The sequence below is a fragment of the Mustela erminea genome, chromosome 3 (genome assembly GCF_009829155.1).
Source record: "Mustela erminea isolate mMusErm1 chromosome 3, mMusErm1.Pri, whole genome shotgun sequence".
In the NCBI taxonomy this organism is placed as follows: domain Eukaryota; kingdom Metazoa; phylum Chordata; class Mammalia; order Carnivora; family Mustelidae; genus Mustela; species Mustela erminea.
Genome location: NC_045616.1, coordinates 103103588 through 103120694, shown reverse-complemented (window position 1 = coordinate 103120694; position 17107 = coordinate 103103588). Strand labels below are relative to the sequence as shown.

The following is a 17107-nucleotide window of genomic DNA, read 5'->3' as shown; positions in this document are numbered from 1 at the left end:
TAGGAGCTGGAAGAAGGAAAGCACAGCTTCTTTGCATCTTCTCCCTTTTCCTGGCTGCCATAATTATCTTCCTCCTAAAAGGAGGCTCTGTCCACAATCCTCCCCTGCTCAGAAACCCTCACTGGCTCCCACTGCTCATTGATATTCATGTGCTAGAGATGGGCATTCAAGTCCTCAACGACCTGGGTCCTTTAGCGCTGCTTTCTGCCCTACATACTCTGTGCTTCTAAATTGTGCCTATACTTGTCCTTCCCTCACTTTGTAAAGGGATGTGTGTAAAGGGACGGATGTGTGTCTGATCAACTACCAGGAGCTACGTACAGCACAAGACATTCCACACCCATTTCTCTATCTAATTTATCCAAGAAACCCACAGTGTGTGTTATTTTTCCCATTTTCAAGTGAGAAAAGCAAAGTTCAGAGAAGTTGCCTAGTAGCATAGCACAGAAAAGTGAGGAAGCTTGGATCTGAACTCAGACCTGTTGGGTGCCTGACCCATGTTCCTTCCAGAAGCAGGATGCCACTTGAGGACAGGACTGATGTTTTCTTAATGTTTGTATCCACTCTTCATCATTAAGCAGATGCTTTTCTGCTAAAGATGGAATGTTTGTGTCCCCAAATCCGTGTTGAACTCTAATTCCCAATTTGAGGTTGTTTGGAGGAGGGAGTCTCTAGGATTGATTAGGTCATAAGGGTGAGGGTTCATGAATGAGCCCTTATGAAAGAGGTTCCAGAGACCTCCCTCACCTCTGCCATGTGGGGACACAGTGAGAAGGCAGCTATTTGTGAACCAGGAAGTGGGCTCTCACCAGACTCCAAATCAGCACCTTGGGCTTGGAATTCCTAGCTCCCAGAACTGTGAGAAATAACTTCCTGTTTTTATAAGCCAGCCAGTCTGTAATATTGTTATTGTAGCCCAAACGGACTGACACTTTCCATTCTCTGTCTCCAGCTAGATGGGTCTTTAGAAATGGCAAGTTAGGGGCACGTGGGTGGCTCAGTGGGTTGGGTCCCTGCCTTTGGCTCTGATCATGGTCTCAGGGTCTTGGGATCGAGCCCTGCATTGGGCTCTCTGCTCAGTTGGGAGCCTGCTTTCTCCTCTCTCTCTGCCTGCCTCTCTGCCTACTTGTGATTTCTCTGTCTCTCTCCATCAAATAAATAAATAAAATCTTAAAAAAAAAAAAAAGATATGACAAGTTCGATAATATCTATAAAGGCCAAGGCCATGCAATAGCCAAGCCCCAGCAGGGTCTGACTTCTGCTGCCCTCTGGGGCTCATGAGGCCCAGTAGGCCTCTATCCACTCCTCTCCAGTCACTCTGGCCTTCTCTCCATTTCTAGAATGTCCACCATTTTGCACATGCTGTTCCCTCTTCTTGGAAGGCTTTCCCCTCAACTGGTCCATTCCTGTCCTTTAGGCTTTAGTTTAAATATCCTCTCTTCTGAGACCTTCCCTAAAGCAGCCCCCCTTATCTGTCTCCCATGTGCATTTCCTTCATAGCACTTATAACTGTTGCATGCTTATATTGATCTGTCAATAGAACACGGGCGTCCTGAAGTCCGTTCAGTCTGTCTCCTTAGCTCTCCTCTGCAACGCAGCACAGCGCTCGTGGGCTTGTAGTAAGCAAATACCTGTTGAATAAATGGATGGCTTTCCTCTCCACGAGAAAGGCAGGGCCTCTTCTTCCCCACTGTGTCTGGACCCCTGGCACGACTCAGCAAATGTTTGTTGAAGGCATGAATGGATGAACAAACGGACGTGTGTGAAAGATCACGTTGATTGGAAAAAGGGTTTGGGCCACATTTTAGGTTAATAGGCACTGACGCCAGAGAACTCAGAGGGAACCAAGTCCGGTGACTCTCATCTTGTTCACAGAGCCTAGAGAAACTCGCAGAAAGGAATTAAAACGTAGAGGTCACCTGTCCTCTAAGAGCTTCCCCAGATCAGACTGGGTGCATTTCCTCATTCAGCCACTGGGTGGCAACAAGCTTGTCACTGCAGCCAGGGCGCCCCTACACTCTGGCCCCAGGAGCAAAAATTACCTTTGATCATCCTCAATGCTTCTCACACCACATCGCCATCTGAGTCTAACTGCTTGGTTACCCTATAAGTTTGTTTCGCTGAATATGAAGGTTGCGGTTCAGTCTTTTAAAGTGTGTGGGAGCATGATCCCAAAGTACAGGTAGCCTGGGGAGCCTAGTTATGTATTCACTTGTATTTATTTATTGCTTGTATACAAGTATTTATCACTTGCATACATAGTACTTAATGGGTTCCTAATATGTGCCAGGTATTGCCTGAGCTGCTTGGGACTATACCCGTAAAGATCATTTTTCTTGTGACACTCATGTTCTAGCAGTAAACATTAAGAAATAGGATAATTGTATTGCATGTTAGAAGGCATAAAGTGTTAGGAGCAAAATAAAAGTAGTGCAGGCTAATGGGGATTCGGTGACTGGGGGTCAGGAGAGCAGGAAACAATTTTCAATAGGGTGCAACCTGTAGACTTTATTGAGGGGGTGACTTTGTGTACAAACTTGAAGGTGAGGCAGTGAGCCATGCCTGTGCCTGGGGGAAGAACTTTCCAGAAGGAGGAAACAGCCAGTGCTAAGGCGGGAGCATGGCTGGCATGTCTAAGAACAGAATGGAAGTCAGTGTGGTTGGAGGGGAGCAGGGAAAGGGAAGAGAAACAGGACACATGGGGTCACAGAGGTAATGGGGTACTGACTTCCAGAGGACCTTATAGGGACCGTGGAATGCTGGCTTTGACCCTGAGGGGCAGCATGATCTGATGTATGTCTTACAGAGATCGCTCTGTTGCTAGCACGAGAATAGATTCTAGCTCTCCTGGACACGTGCTTGGATTGCGGTCTTCCACCCACTATTCAGGGTGGGTTATGTGTCTTGCTTGGCCACTGACATGTGAACAGAAGCAAAGTGTTATCGCTCCCAGGCAGAAGGGCCAATAGGCAAGTTCACCCTTACTCTGTGCCTGGAAATACTCCAGAGGGTGGGTGCTCTGTCAGCTTGGATCCTGGAGAGACCATGATGATGCTATGGTCTGAATGTGACCCCCGCCCCCCACATTCACAGGTGAAAAACTAGCCCCCAAGGTGAGGATATTAGGAAGGGGGGCCTTTGGGAGGCAGAACTTTCATGAATGGGATTAGTGCCCTTGTAAAAGAGACCCAAGAGAGCTCCCTTGTCCCTTCCACCATGTGAAGTCACAACGGAAGCCTCCAACTGTGCTGGCACCCTGATCTCCAACATCTCAGCCTCCAGAACTGTGAGAAATCAATTTGTTGTTTATAAGCCTCCCTATCAATTGTATTTTGTTACAGTAGCCCAACTGGGCCAACACAGATGAGCAGAGCCCTTCTCCAGATCTGTGCTGAATGTGAGTGTGGAGCAAAACCATTGTTGGCTAAGTGGCTGGGCTGTTTGGTGTTCTTTGTTACTGCAGCATAACCTGGTCTATCCTGACTGCTGCTAGGAGCCAGGGGTGATGGGAAAGACTTGCTAGGAGGTCACTGTAATTATCCAGGTTAGAGATGATGGTGGCCCAGTCTGGAGCACTGGCAGTGGAGATGTTGAGGATGGTGGATTCTGAATATGTTGAATATTATCCTGTTGGGTGCTGGATATTTTTATGTTCCTATAAATATTGTTGAACTTTGTTCTGGGATGCAGTAAATTTATATGGAAATAGTCTGATCCTTTCAGAGCTTTATAAGGAAATAGCAGAGCTGCACTTAACCTAGGGTTAATTTTCCCCCACTACTGGCAAGATCCTTCTCAGATACCTAAATGATGCCCAGAGGTCATTTGGAAACAGTCAATAAAATCAAAAGACAACTGACTGAATGGGAGAAGATATTGCAAATAGCATATCCGATAAAGGGCTAGTATCCAAAATCTATAAAGAACTTACCAAACTCAAAACCCCAAAAATAATCCAATCAAGAAATGGGCAGAAGACATGAACATTTCTCGAAAGAAGACATATAAATGGTCAACAGACACATGAGAAAGTGCTCAACATCATTCAGCATCAGGGAAATACAACTCAAAACCACAACAAGATACTACTTCACACCAGTCAGAATGACTAAAATCAACAAGTCAGGAAACGACAGATGTTGGTGAGGATGTGGAGAAAGGGGAACCCTCCTACACTATTGTTGGGAATGCAAGCTGGTGCAGCCACTCTGGAAAACAGCATGGAGTTTCCTCAAAAAGCTGAAAATAGAGCTACCCTACAACCCAGCAATTGCACTACTGGGTATTTACCCTAAAGATACAAAAGTAGTGATCCGAAGGGGCATGTGCACCCGAATGTTTATAGCAGCAATGCCCACTAAAACCAAACTATGGAAAGAACCTAGACGTCCATCAACACGTGAATGGATAAAGAAGATGTAGTATTTATATACAATGGAATACTATGCAGCCATCAAAAAACCCTGAAATCTTGCCATTTGCTATGGAGTGGATGGAACTAGAGGGTACTATGCTAAGTGAAATAAGTCAATCAGAGAAAGACAATTATCATATGATCTCTCTGATATGAGGAATTTGAGAAACAAGACAGAGGATCATAGGGAAAAGGAAGGAAAAATGAAAAAAGATGAAACCAGAGAAGGAGATAAACCATAAAAGACTTTTAAACTCTGGAAACAAACTGAGGGTTGCTGGAGGAGAAGAGGGTTGGAGCGACACGGTAGCTGGATGATGGACATTGGGGAAGGTATGTGCTATGGTGAGTGCTGTGAATTGTGTAGGGCTGATGAATCACAGATCTGTACCCCTGAAGCAAATAATACATTATATGTTTAAAAAAAAAATAAAGAAATGGGTGGGAAACTCACTGTGAGGTTTTCTGCTCTTGCTGTTAGAAGAAGGCCCTACTCCTACCTGCGTGAGCTCTGGGTACCTTTCCCTCTAACCTTTGAAGATAGTGCTTCGCCCGGCCTCCGGCAGTTTCCTCACAGGCATGTGCTGATAAACTATCAACTGAAGACTCAAAGTGGACCGTCTGGATCTCTGGAGAATTCTCTTTGAGAATCTTCCTTCTCTCCAATACTTTGCCCTAAAAACTCTAGCTGCCTTGGCTTCCCTATCATCCCAACTTCTCTGCAACTCATGGAGGCTGTCAAGGTTTCTCCTCCTTGAGCTGTGGTTGGGGCATCATGGGGCTTCCCTCAATTGTTCCTTGCCTCCCCAGAGTCACTGTCCTTTGTTGCTGATGACCAATATCTTGACTGCCATTGTTTCATACATCTTATCCCACTTTTGAGTTATTCCAGATGGGAGGCTAAATCTGGTCTCTGTTCCTTCATCTTGACCGGAAGCCCTGTATTGCATTTTGATACTGAAACCATGCAAAGGATTGCCCATCATTCATGAAACAATGCTATAGAAGGCAGGAGAAATTGGCTGATCTCTTCACATGGTTGAAATCAATTTCAAAGCAATGAGAGGTGCATATGACCTATTGGCAGCCTAACTTTCTTCTTTTGTTAGGACATCAAATGATGCAGTCTGTAGTAATTAAAGGCATTTTGGAGTTGATAAAACATTACATTTCACCGTCTGTGTCTGAGGATTCCAGCATGTGGAATCCTATGTGACCATTTCTGTGGTTTGTTGTTTCTGTTGTTTCTAGTTTATTTTTGACTTGTCTCCTCATATCTTCATTTTTTTTTTCAGGTTTTTGAGGAACCTCCATGCTGTTTTCCAGAGTGGCTGCACCAGCTTGCATTCCCAGGAACAGTGTAGGAGGGTTCCCCTTTTTCTGCATCCTTGCCAACATCTGTCGTTTCTTGACTTGTTAATTTTAGCCATTCTGACTGGTGTGAAGTGGTATCTCACTGTGGTTCTGAGTTGTATTTCCCTGATGCTGAGTGATGTGGAGCACTTTTTTGTGTGTCTGTGGGCCGGGCACCTCTAAGCAATATCTATATACAAGTCAATCCTCACAGCAGGACTGTGGGGTAGACACTGTTTTTGTTCCCATTTTACAAACAAAGAAACTGAAGTACAGAAAGATTTGATGACTTAAGGTCTCACAGTTGATGAGTGGCAGACCCAGAATTTGAACCGAAGCTGTCTGTCTGCAGAGTTCCTGTGATCATGTCCATGGCTGGATGTGACTTTGTGGCTACCAAGGTGACTAGTGTATGAAGGGACCAGCTGACTGCTGGCTGCCCCGAGAAGGTCATGTTTAAATGGAGAACTGACAGATAAGCAGGACTTAGCTAATCAGAGGATTGGGTGGCAGACCACAGGTCCAGAGATGGAACTTTCAATGGTGGGAAGGCATTTGAGATGGTTTCCCCTCCCTTCTCTCAGAAGGATGACTCCTCCCTTGGGTCTGGGGGATCAAGCAGCCAGTCACCTGAAGCTCTGAGCACTTGGTGATGCATCTTTAAATGGCTCCCTTCCTGCCCCTCCCTCCTGCTCCCTGAATCCAGGTCTCCAGCGAAGTGCCTCCCTTGGCCTCAAGCTCTGCTTGAGGACCTCATGCTGGACGAAGGGGTCCATTCTGGAACTGGGAGGCGTCATCTCTGACTGGGACTCTGAATGGTGGCCGATCACGTGAAATGAAAGAAAAGGGTCAGACAGACCTCCGGAAAGAAGCAGCAATGGGAGGTGAACACAGAGTTCTGGCTTCCTTTCCGGCCTGGCTTCAGAGTCTTCTGGAAGCCTGACTTATCTCTGTCCTGTAGTTAATCAAGACACCTGGTGTTCCCTTAGTCCCCCTTTGTACTTAATCCAATGCAGTAGGTACAAAACTCAGGCCACAGATGCTAGGTATCCAAGAAAGACCTGATTTCTTAATTTTCTGAAATCAACTAATTATTGATGGTCTCTAACTTGGTGGGGGTTGGGTGAATTAATCTCAGCCACTCTCGAGGCAACCCCTTCCCTAGGCTCTAATGGGCAGCATCTTCTCAGCTGTCATATCCAGCCATTCTTGTGAAGCTGCTCATGGCTCTAGCCCACTTGATCCTTTCATGTCCCCTGCTTAGCACGTCCACACTCTGCTGGGGGTATAGGATCTCTGGGGGCCCTTAGAGGATACTGCAGGTCAGGGTCCACCCTCTCTGGAGTCTCTTGAGTCTAATCCCCAGTGTTTCTGCAGAACACCCATCTCTCCTCAAGGTGGAGCTCGAGAGGAGACACAGATTCCTTCCACAGACCCTCTTGTTCCTCCCAAGCCGGGGAGGGGGGATTGGCGGCGGGGAAGGAGGGCTCCTTTTGCCCTGGGGGAAATCCCTTGGTGATGCCCACCAGCCAGAGAGCCCAGGCACATACCTGTGGGCAAACAGAGTTGGCTGTATCACCTGTCGCATGGAGCGGGACACACACCATGGGGAGCTGTGGCACCCGGCTAAGAGAGGTTAGGGGGGCTTATTAGAGAGCCAGGGTCTATACCTGGGGATGTGGGGGTTTGTTTTGGATCGGGTGCTGTTGAGAAGTGGGCTTATTAGTTGATTGGGTAATACTTTGCTCCTAGGAGGTGGTAGTCACTCAGGTGAGGTGGGAGGGATGATTTCTCATTTAAGGGATTGCTTGAGAGTCTGTTTTTATCTCTGCTTGGGGGTGGCCTTTCTGGTTCCATTCTGTCACCATCACAGAACATTCTTATGTGACACTGGTGTTCTGGGAGGTTCTGTGTGTTCAGGATGGACCAGCACACCTTGGCTGGGAGCAGGGGACCATCAGAACCGCTTCTTTCTTTTTCATCCTCTTCTTCAAATCTGCTCTCATTAGGGGAACTCTGTTCTTCCTTGGGTTTGTCAAGGAAACAGCCCTGCTTCAAATCTCCTAAGAGGCAGGGGAAGTCCGGAGCCTACCGTCTGCTTGCATTGGAGAGAGGAAGCATGTTTATAGGTAGGAAGGAGGAATTCATCTGTAGACATGTGTTTCTGGCCTCATGGGCTTGAGGTTTCTGCTGAGTCAAACCAGGGTCCTAAAGGCAGGAAGGGGGTTCGTGCTTTATAGAACCAAAGTTCAGAGAAGGAAAATGTGGGGTCTGAGGCATATAGCCAGCAGGGCTTAGTAAGCCTGGATTCTTAAAAATAGTTATTTAGTTGTAGACAGTGATTTGATATTGAGAAAGAGGTAGAATTTGCATTGATGATATGAGTCCTAGGACTTGATGTGCTGGAAAACATTGCAGCAAAATAGATAAAGTGGAATAGAAAGACACAGAAAGAAACCCAGGACGGGAGAGTCATGTGACAACATCTATCTCTACCTTTGATGGCTCAAATAGACAAAAAATACGCAGACACAGAACAGTGATTCTTGACCTTTTTGGAGCATCTAATGAGCTCAACAAACCCTTGCTTCAGAAAAATGCACTTCTGTAGGTACACTGGTATTTTTCATGTGACACTGGGCGGGGGTTTCTTTACATCTCCCAGGAGCTCCCTGAGTCCCTGATAGGGAAGACTTCAATCATAAAACAGCCTGAGTTTAGCAATCAGACTTAAATTTGAATCTCAGCTCCACACCTCTCATTGTGTGACCTTAAACAAGGTATTGAACCCCTCTAAGACCTAGTTTTCCCCTCAGGAAGTGAGGATCACAATAGACATTTCTTGCAGGGGGGGTTTACATGAGCAAACAGATGCAAGGGCGTGGCACAGAGCCTGGCACATGGCAAGTGCTCCATGAAGGATGGCTCTTACTACTGGTAGCATGGACATACATGGAACTTTCTACTTTGCAAATGAAGAATGTATCTTCTTTACGTTGCCATGCACCAACTACAAAAATGGATCCTACCTGAAGCCACTAAGAACTGTTAAATTGGGGGGTACCTGGGTAGCTCAGTTGGTTAAGCAACTGACTTCGGCTCAGGTCACGATCTTGGAATCCTGGGATCAAGTTGCTGCATCAGGCTCTCTGCTCTGTAAGGAGTCTGGTTCTCCCTCTGACGCTCCCCCATCTCATGTGCGCGCTCTCTCTCTCTCAAAAAAGTCTTTAAAATAAAAAAGAACAGTTAAATTAAACACAAAAGGCAGAAACCATATTGTCCATATTGTTTGCCCACAAGGCAATAAAACAAAGACATAAAGAACACTAATTTAAACTAAAAGAAAAAAAATGGAAACTACTTAGAAATAGGAAAAACAATAACAGAAACCATTCTCCTGAATAGATCTTGGACCCAGAAAAACATGAACTAAATGTGCCCTTATCATGACTGAGAAGCTGTCAGCTTTTCTGTGGGAAGGTAACTCAGTTTCCTGGTGTCTGGCGCCTCTGGGCCACGTTCCTTTCTCAGCAGAGCTAGACGCAGGCAGTGGAGATTCCTGTAGGCACGGAGAGGTGTGGGAAGACCTGTGAACCAAGGCCAGGGTAGACGAGCTGCCTGGGAGGGGAGCCAGGACCCATGATGACTTTGACTGTGGCAGTGGCCCTGGATGTGAAGTTAATCACAAGGGAAATGGATTCAGGAAGATAGAAACTTTACAAATGGATGCATCAAATGGCACTAGGGACAACTGGGAAGTACCGCACAGAATGGAGATGAGTATTTGTTGCTTTAAACTAAACAGGCAAGGAAGATGAAATGCAGACTATCAAGATTCTGAATGGAAAACAAGTAAAAATAATACAGAAAATGGAAGAAAAAGAATTCATATGTTATGGAGTAAGAAAGGAAAAAGGAACAACTCAGGGAGAGAAAGATTAAGAACTGAGCTGTATTTAAAAACCAACTAGTGCAGGGAGGGGCTGGAACGAATGGGAGGTAGAGCTCCAAGATGGAGGGCTCTAGGTGAGAAGATTTTAAATCAAGAGGGAGTTAGATATGTCCGGCATTCCTGAGGTTTCTGCTCTGACAGAAGATGAACAATGGAAGACCATTTTTTGGGTAACTATCCCTCGTGAATTAGTAGGCTGAATGTGATAAGGAAGCAAGGTAATGAAGGCAATGGTGATAGGTGATTGCCATGCACTTGGTCCAGAGAGGGGTCCTGAGCCTTGGAGAGTGGGCTGGGGGAAAAGGTAAGGTGTGATCACAGACCAAGATGAATGGAGTTTTGCAAGAAGGCAGAACGGTCTAAGTGAGGAACTTTTCACCCTTCATAAAAGCACTGTGAGATTAGGGGTGTCTGGAGGGGCTCAGTAGGTACCTGTCTGCCTTTGGCTCAGCTCATGACCCTGAGGTCCTGAGATCAAGTCCCTGCTCAGTGGGGAGCCTGCTTATCCCTCTCCCTCTGCCCCCCATCACTTGCGCTCTCTCTTGTTCTTTCTCTCTCAAATAAGTAAATAAAATATTTAAAAAAAGAACTGAGATTAAATTTAAAACGAATCATTGTTGGGAAAAAAGCATCACCAAGCCCATTACGTATTCCAGATGATTATGGAAAAATCATGCTTGATATGAAGATGGGAAGAGGTGCCAACTTAAATACCAAGCATGCAGTGACTATTGTAGTATTCATTTAATAGCCAACATTAACTGCGTGCTTTCCATGTCCCAGGCACTGCAGTCATAAGGACAACTAGTACTCACTTTACACCTTCTGAGCTCTGGCCTAATCTCTGTACATATACTAGTTTATTTAATGCTTGGAGCAACACTGAGAAGGAGGTGCTATTGTTCTTCCTATTTACGGATGAGAAAACTGAGGCACAAAGGAATTTAGTAATTTCACAAGGTGAAGCCAGGACTATGGTGAGCTGAGTGAAACCCTCACCTCAGATGCAAAATTGAAAGGGAGGTGTATGTGTGCCAAACCCTTAGTAATAAAGGTAAATATTATGTTCATGAACTATTTATTAGAAAACAAAATCAATGCAAAAAATACGATGAGGGAAGTACCAGAATCTTAAATAAAGGCAGGATCCGCAAGGTCACATAGCTTCTAAGAAGCAGAGTCAGGATCCGAACCCAGGCAGCTGGCTGGCGAATTCATGCTATTGTCTACGCCCCACTGCCTTCAGAATTAACCAGAGGGACACATCGGCCTTTTCTTCTATTCCCTGCTCAGGGTCTTGCCCAAGCCTGGCATAGGAGATCTGTAGTGGATCTGCAGTTAATGCTTGTTGAAAGAATGTGAAATGAAGACACGGGTCCTGTTCTTAGAAGCACCCATACTTTCCCAGCACGTGCCTGTCCTAGGATCATGCTAAGGGCCTGGTGTGTGTGTGTCACAGACACTACACGTCCCTTATATGGCACTCTCGTTATAATTAATATATCAGGATAAAGGCTATAGTTAAGGATAAGTCACTGGCAGCAGGAGCACAGTATTAGGAAGGATGACTTCAGCCCATTAGGAAGGATGACTTCAGTCCTGTAAGGCCCATGGTGGGCTTTAAGAGGGGGTGACATTTGAGCTGGGCCTTCAGGAGGTAAAGGATTTCTTCAGATTGAGAAGGGGGGATGCTGCCCGGGAAATGTGGCTGAATACTCATGCATTGTTCAGTCAAGAAAACTGGTCTGCTGCGTCATGTTCATACTGTGATTGCATCAATGTGGAGAAATGTTTTCCAGTGTACATATGCTGCGCGCATGCATGGGGAAGGATCTGGGGGGGTGCACAGCAAACTCTGGGCGTGGCTGCATGAGGGTGTGGGAGACTGGGGGACAGTCGAGAGAGTATTCAGCCTTACTTACAGGTCCTGCTTTTTCCGTTTTCCTTTTTTTTTTTTTTTTAAGATTTTATTTACTTATTTGACAGAGATCACAAGTAGGCAGAGAGGCAGGCAGAGAGAGAGGAGAAAGCAGGCTTCCCACTGAGCAGAGAGCCCGATGCGGGGCTCGATCCCAGGATTCTGGGATCATGACCTGAGCTGAAGGCAGAGGCTTTAATCCACTGAGCCACCCAGGCGCTCCTCCTTTTTCTTTAAAGACTTATTTATTTGAGAGAGAGAGAGTGAGAGAGCATAAGCAGAGATGGGGAGAGGCAGAGGGAGATGCAGACTCCCTGTTGAGCAGGGAGCCCAAATCAGGGCTCAGTCCCAGGACCTTGGGATCATGACCTGAGCTGATGGCAGACGCTTAACGGAGCCACCCAGGCGCCCCCAGGCTTTGCTTTTAAAGCACAAGAAGAAAGCTATTATTGCTTGTGTAATTAAAAATTAATTTTTCAAATAGATTGAGGAGGATCTCTAGGAACTCATATGGAGTAGTTTCCAAGATGTTTTCTTAAGTGAATAAAAAAAAGTGCAAAAAAAGTATTTACAGTACTTTTACTAAGAAAAAGAAATAAGAACATGCATACCTATCTACATGGACTTGTCCTTATTTGTTTTGTAAAAATGGAACATGGGAAGAGTAAGGCAGAAATAACAAAAATGAGAAAGGAAAAGAAAAACCCCAAATAATGAAAACAGTCACCTATGGGAGTAAGTGTGAACGAGGCGGAAAAGATAGGGATGGAAGAGTCACTACCTTTTTATAGTTTTTTACTTTTTAGCCGTGTAAGTAGTTTACCCTATCAAAAAATAAATAACAACGATGGTGAAAGCAAATTTAAAACTGAATGCGGAGAGAAGCAAATGAACCTGTCTATCAGATTAGAGATAACTGTATGGACAATGAAAGCGATTGCAGGGGTGTGGCTCCATACTCTTAGATACAGCGAAAGGATGAAAAGAACCTCAAACAGATCACGACCTTTTTTTTTTTTTTTTTTTTTTTTACTCAGTAGGGTTTCTGTGGTTGGTGCTGGGAGTGGCACTGATGTGGTAATTTGTGTACTGTGGAATGGGGTTATCTATTGATGCTTTTGCTATCCAGTGTTCTCCCTCTGGAAGAAGGAAGATGTAGATATGGTATGGGGGTGGGGGAAGTGCAGAAGAAACCTGCAGTGAAGTTGAACTTGAATGGGAACAATCATAAACTAATAACTCACACTAAACTAAAGCAGCGGGGAGCACCACTATCCCCCAGACCTTGGTTTCTAAATAGAGCACGAGAAGCTCCTGGATGGAATGGCTGATTCCCAGGTTGGGGCAGGGAGAGTATAAAGGACTCTGGGGCACAGGATAGTGCTCAAGGACTGATGGGGACAAGAATAAAGGACAAGGAGGGCATGTGAGTCTGCTCAAGGGGCTCCCACTGGCCAACTGGGGGTGGTTTAGACCTCAAAAGAAGAGCAATGAGAATGGATTATAATATATTGAATTTTAAAAATTCATGAGTTTATAATGATACTGAGGAAGAAGAAAGAGAGTTCTCTTTTACAATAAAGTGTCTCATAACACATTTAGGAGGGATGAAAGAAGTAGAAAACCACCATCTTGTAACAGGTAATTGATTCAGGCAAAGACCATGAATGAACACTAAAACCAATAGAGCAGAATATTCACATGGTCTTGAAGAACTGCTCCACATGTTACTTACCGATTACAGCAAAGGGGTACAATGAAGAAAACTGGCAGACATTCCCTTCACTGAGTATTATACCGCCATTGAGTTGGCTCTGCTCAGATCTTCCTTCAAGAGGACCCCCTGTGGGGAGCATATCTAGCCATGGCTGCCACACCTTCGGACCCTCCAGTGGTCCACTCAGGCCATGTTTCCCCGGGGCTGCTACCAGCCAGGACAGAACACTGTGAGGGTCTGAGAACCAGACCTTTTCTGTCTTCTGTGGGATGTCCCCACCAAAAAACTTTGGCTTTAGAACTCCCTTAGGTCTAGCCAAGGACTTTTATTTAAAGAAACAGCAGGGACACCTGGGTGGTTCAGTTGGTTAAGTGTCTGCCTTCGGCTCAGTTTACGATTCTAGGTCCTAGGATTGAGTCCCACATCAGTCTCCTTGCTCAACAGGGAGACTTTTCACGCTGCCTGCTGCTCCCCCTGCTTGTTATTGCTCTCTGACAAATAAATAAATGAAATATTAAAAACAATAGCAAAGACAATCCTGGAATTTGAGTGGAATCACAAAAGACCCCAAATAACCAAAGTAATTTTGAGAAAGAAGAACAAAGCTGGAGGCAACACACTCCCTGATTTCAAACTATATGACAACGTTATAGTAACTGAAACAGCATGGTACTAGCATAGAAACAGACACACAGACCAATGGGACGGAATTGAGAGCCTAGAAATAAATCCATGCATATACACTCAGCTAAAGTTTGGCAAGGGAGCCAAGAATAGTCAATGGAGAAAAGACAGTCTCTTCAGTAAATGCTGCCAGGAAAACTGGATATTCACAAGCGAAAATGAAAGTGGATGCCTGTCTTATCATTTACCAAATTAACTACTCAAAATGAATTAAAGACTTCCATGTAAGACCTGAAATTATAAAGCTCCTAGAGGAAATCATAGGGAGAAATCTCTTTGACATCGATCTTGGCAATAAGCTTTTAGATATGACACTAAAAGCATGTGTAAGAAAACCAAAGACAAACAAGTAGGCCGCATCAAACTGAAAAGCTTCTGCAGGACAGAAAAAATAATCAATAGAATGAAAAGGCAAGCTATAGAATGGGAGAAAATATGTGCAAGCCATCTACCCGATAAGGGGTTAATATCCAACATATATAAGGAACTCATACGGCTCAATAGCCGAAAACAAATAATCCAGTTTAAAAATGGGCAAAGCAGCTGAATAGACATTTTCCCACAGAAGACATACAAACCGCCAACAGGTACACGAAAAGGTACTTAACATTTCTGATCACCATGGAACTGCAAGTCAAAATCGCAATGGGATATCACCTCACTCCTTAGAATGTCCATTATCCAAACGACAAGATGTGACAGGCGTCAGCGAGGATGTGGAGAAAAGGAAACCCTTGTGCACTGTTGGTGGGAATGCATGTTGGTGCAGCCACTATGGGGAAGAGTATAGAGGTTCCTCAAAAAATTAAAAATGGAACTACCGTATGACCCAGCAATTCTGCTTCTGTACATGGAGCCAAAGGAAATGCCATTGCTATCTTGAGATCGCAGTACCCTCTTGTATATCATAGCATTATTCACTGCAGCCAAGACACGGAAACAACCTGCTTATTGAGATGGGTGAATGGATAAAGATGAGGTATATCTATATATCTCTATGTACATACATATATATGGTGTAGATATGAAGTATACACACATATACACACACCAACAGGAATACTATTCAGCCATAAAACAGTAGGAAATCTTGCCCTTTGTGATAGTGTAAATTGAACTCAGGGGCATTATGCTCTGTGAAATAAGTCAAGACAGAGAACGACAAATACTGTAGGATCTCACTTGTGCATGGAATCTAAAAATCTGAATTCATAGAATCAGAGACTAGATTGGTGATTGTTAGGGACTTGTAGGTGGGGCATATGGATGTAAGTGATTAAAAGGCAGGTGTAAGATGGGTAAGTCCCCGGGACATAATGTATAGCCTACATAGTTAAGCAGGACTATAGTTAACAATACTGCTTTGTATGCCTGGAAGTTGCTAAGAGAGTAGATCTTAGAAGTTCTTAACACACACAAGCACACACACACACACACACACACGCACACACGCACGCGCACACACACACAAATGGTAACTACATCAGGTCACATGTTAACTCACCTTACTGTGGTGATCAGTTTGCAATATAGACATATACCAGATCAACACTCCATATACGCTAAACTCACACCATATTATATGTCAATTATATCTCAATAAATCTGGGGGGCTGGGGAGAAAGAACGGCATTCTCCTCAAGCTGTTTGATGCTGTGCTCTTTTCACTTTCTAGGTCGGTCCACGTTGTCTGTTACATGCATATCTCACCTAATCTTCGCGAGGTAGCTGGTGCTCTTGTTTCTGTGGCAAACCGTGAAGTGAGCATTGCTGTTGTCCTAAGCTGCTGCATTTGGGGTCGTTGGCTCACAGCAGCCATGGGAAACCGACATGATCCCCTATTACAGATGAGGGAATGGAGACTAACTTACAAAGGTTATCCTACCTGCTCAACCAGTGTATTGGTCAGAATGGGCTAGGGTACGCTGTGGTTAACAATCAAACCTAGATCTCACCGACAAGGATTCTCAGCAATTCTCCGGGGCTGTTCTTCTCCACGGGGTGACTCAGTAATTGGGCAAACTGGATCCGAAGGCTTTTCTTAATCCCCACATGAGGCTTCATTGGTGGCCACGGAAGGAAAGCAGGTAACGAGAGAATTGCCTGTGCTTGTTTCACTGCTTTAGTTTGAAGGTTACCTCTGACATTTCCATTCACGTGTCGCTGGCCAGGACAGTCATGTGATTCTTCCTCACGGCAGGGGGCTCAGGACTATACAGCAGCAAATGGAACAGTTGATGAATAATCCTATCCTCACCATAACCAGGAATGGCGGAACTGAAATTTAATCCAAATAACAATAGCTAGTATTTAGATAGCACCTTCTATGAGCCAGGCCCTATCCTAGGTGTTGGGCATGTATCATTCTAAACAACCTTGTGACAAAGGTACTGTTGTCCTTATTTAAAAAAAAAAATGAGGAAAATGAGGCCCAGGAAGATTTGATAACTGGACCAAGGTCACACAAGTGGTAAGTGGTGGAGCTGACACTTAGAACCTCTCTCTTAGCCACCGTGCTATCCCGATGCTAAGGGCAGTCTGATTGCTGACAGAGAGGGATGTCCAGCCTGGCCAGAGCAGTGAGAGCCAGGGGCTGTGACTCGTGAAGGACCATGAAGCAGTGGCAGCCACACCATTAAGACCCTGCAGGGGGCCGGGACTTGGATCTGAAGACCACTGTGGAGACCCCAGGGATGCTGTGCAGGGAGGCACACTTAGAGTGCAGTCTTGAAATGGAAAGCAGATCGGAATGGGGACTGGCAAGAGGAGGTGCTATTATTCAGGACAGAATGGGAGGACCTAGTTGAAGATACATCCTGGGTTGGGGGAATGGAGGATAAGGAGGAACTTCCAGGTCCAGAGCTGGTTCATTGTCCCGGTCCCCACCTCTGGCTCTGGCAGGGAGTTCGCAGCCACCTTCTCAAATGAATTGAATTCCAGTGGAATCAGCGGGGCTGGCTAAGGGCTTGGATGAGAGGGTGGGGTGCAGGAAGAGGGAAGAATGGTGCACTAACCCGACGTGTCCAGAGGTTCATCTCTGGAATGGGAGTCAGGAGCTGTGGCCCCAGG

General features: G+C 45.2%; 1 long non-coding RNA gene across 1 annotated transcript in view; it reads right to left on the bottom strand.

Moving 5' to 3' along the window:
* Positions 1–17107, bottom strand: part of LOC116586703 — a 31889-nt gene that overhangs the window by 3115 nt on the left and 11667 nt on the right. Inside the window, exon 2 of the long non-coding RNA XR_004284114.1 lies at positions 15994–16315. This is a non-coding gene — a long non-coding RNA (uncharacterized LOC116586703). The remainder of the gene's footprint in view (positions 1–15993; positions 16316–17107) is intronic.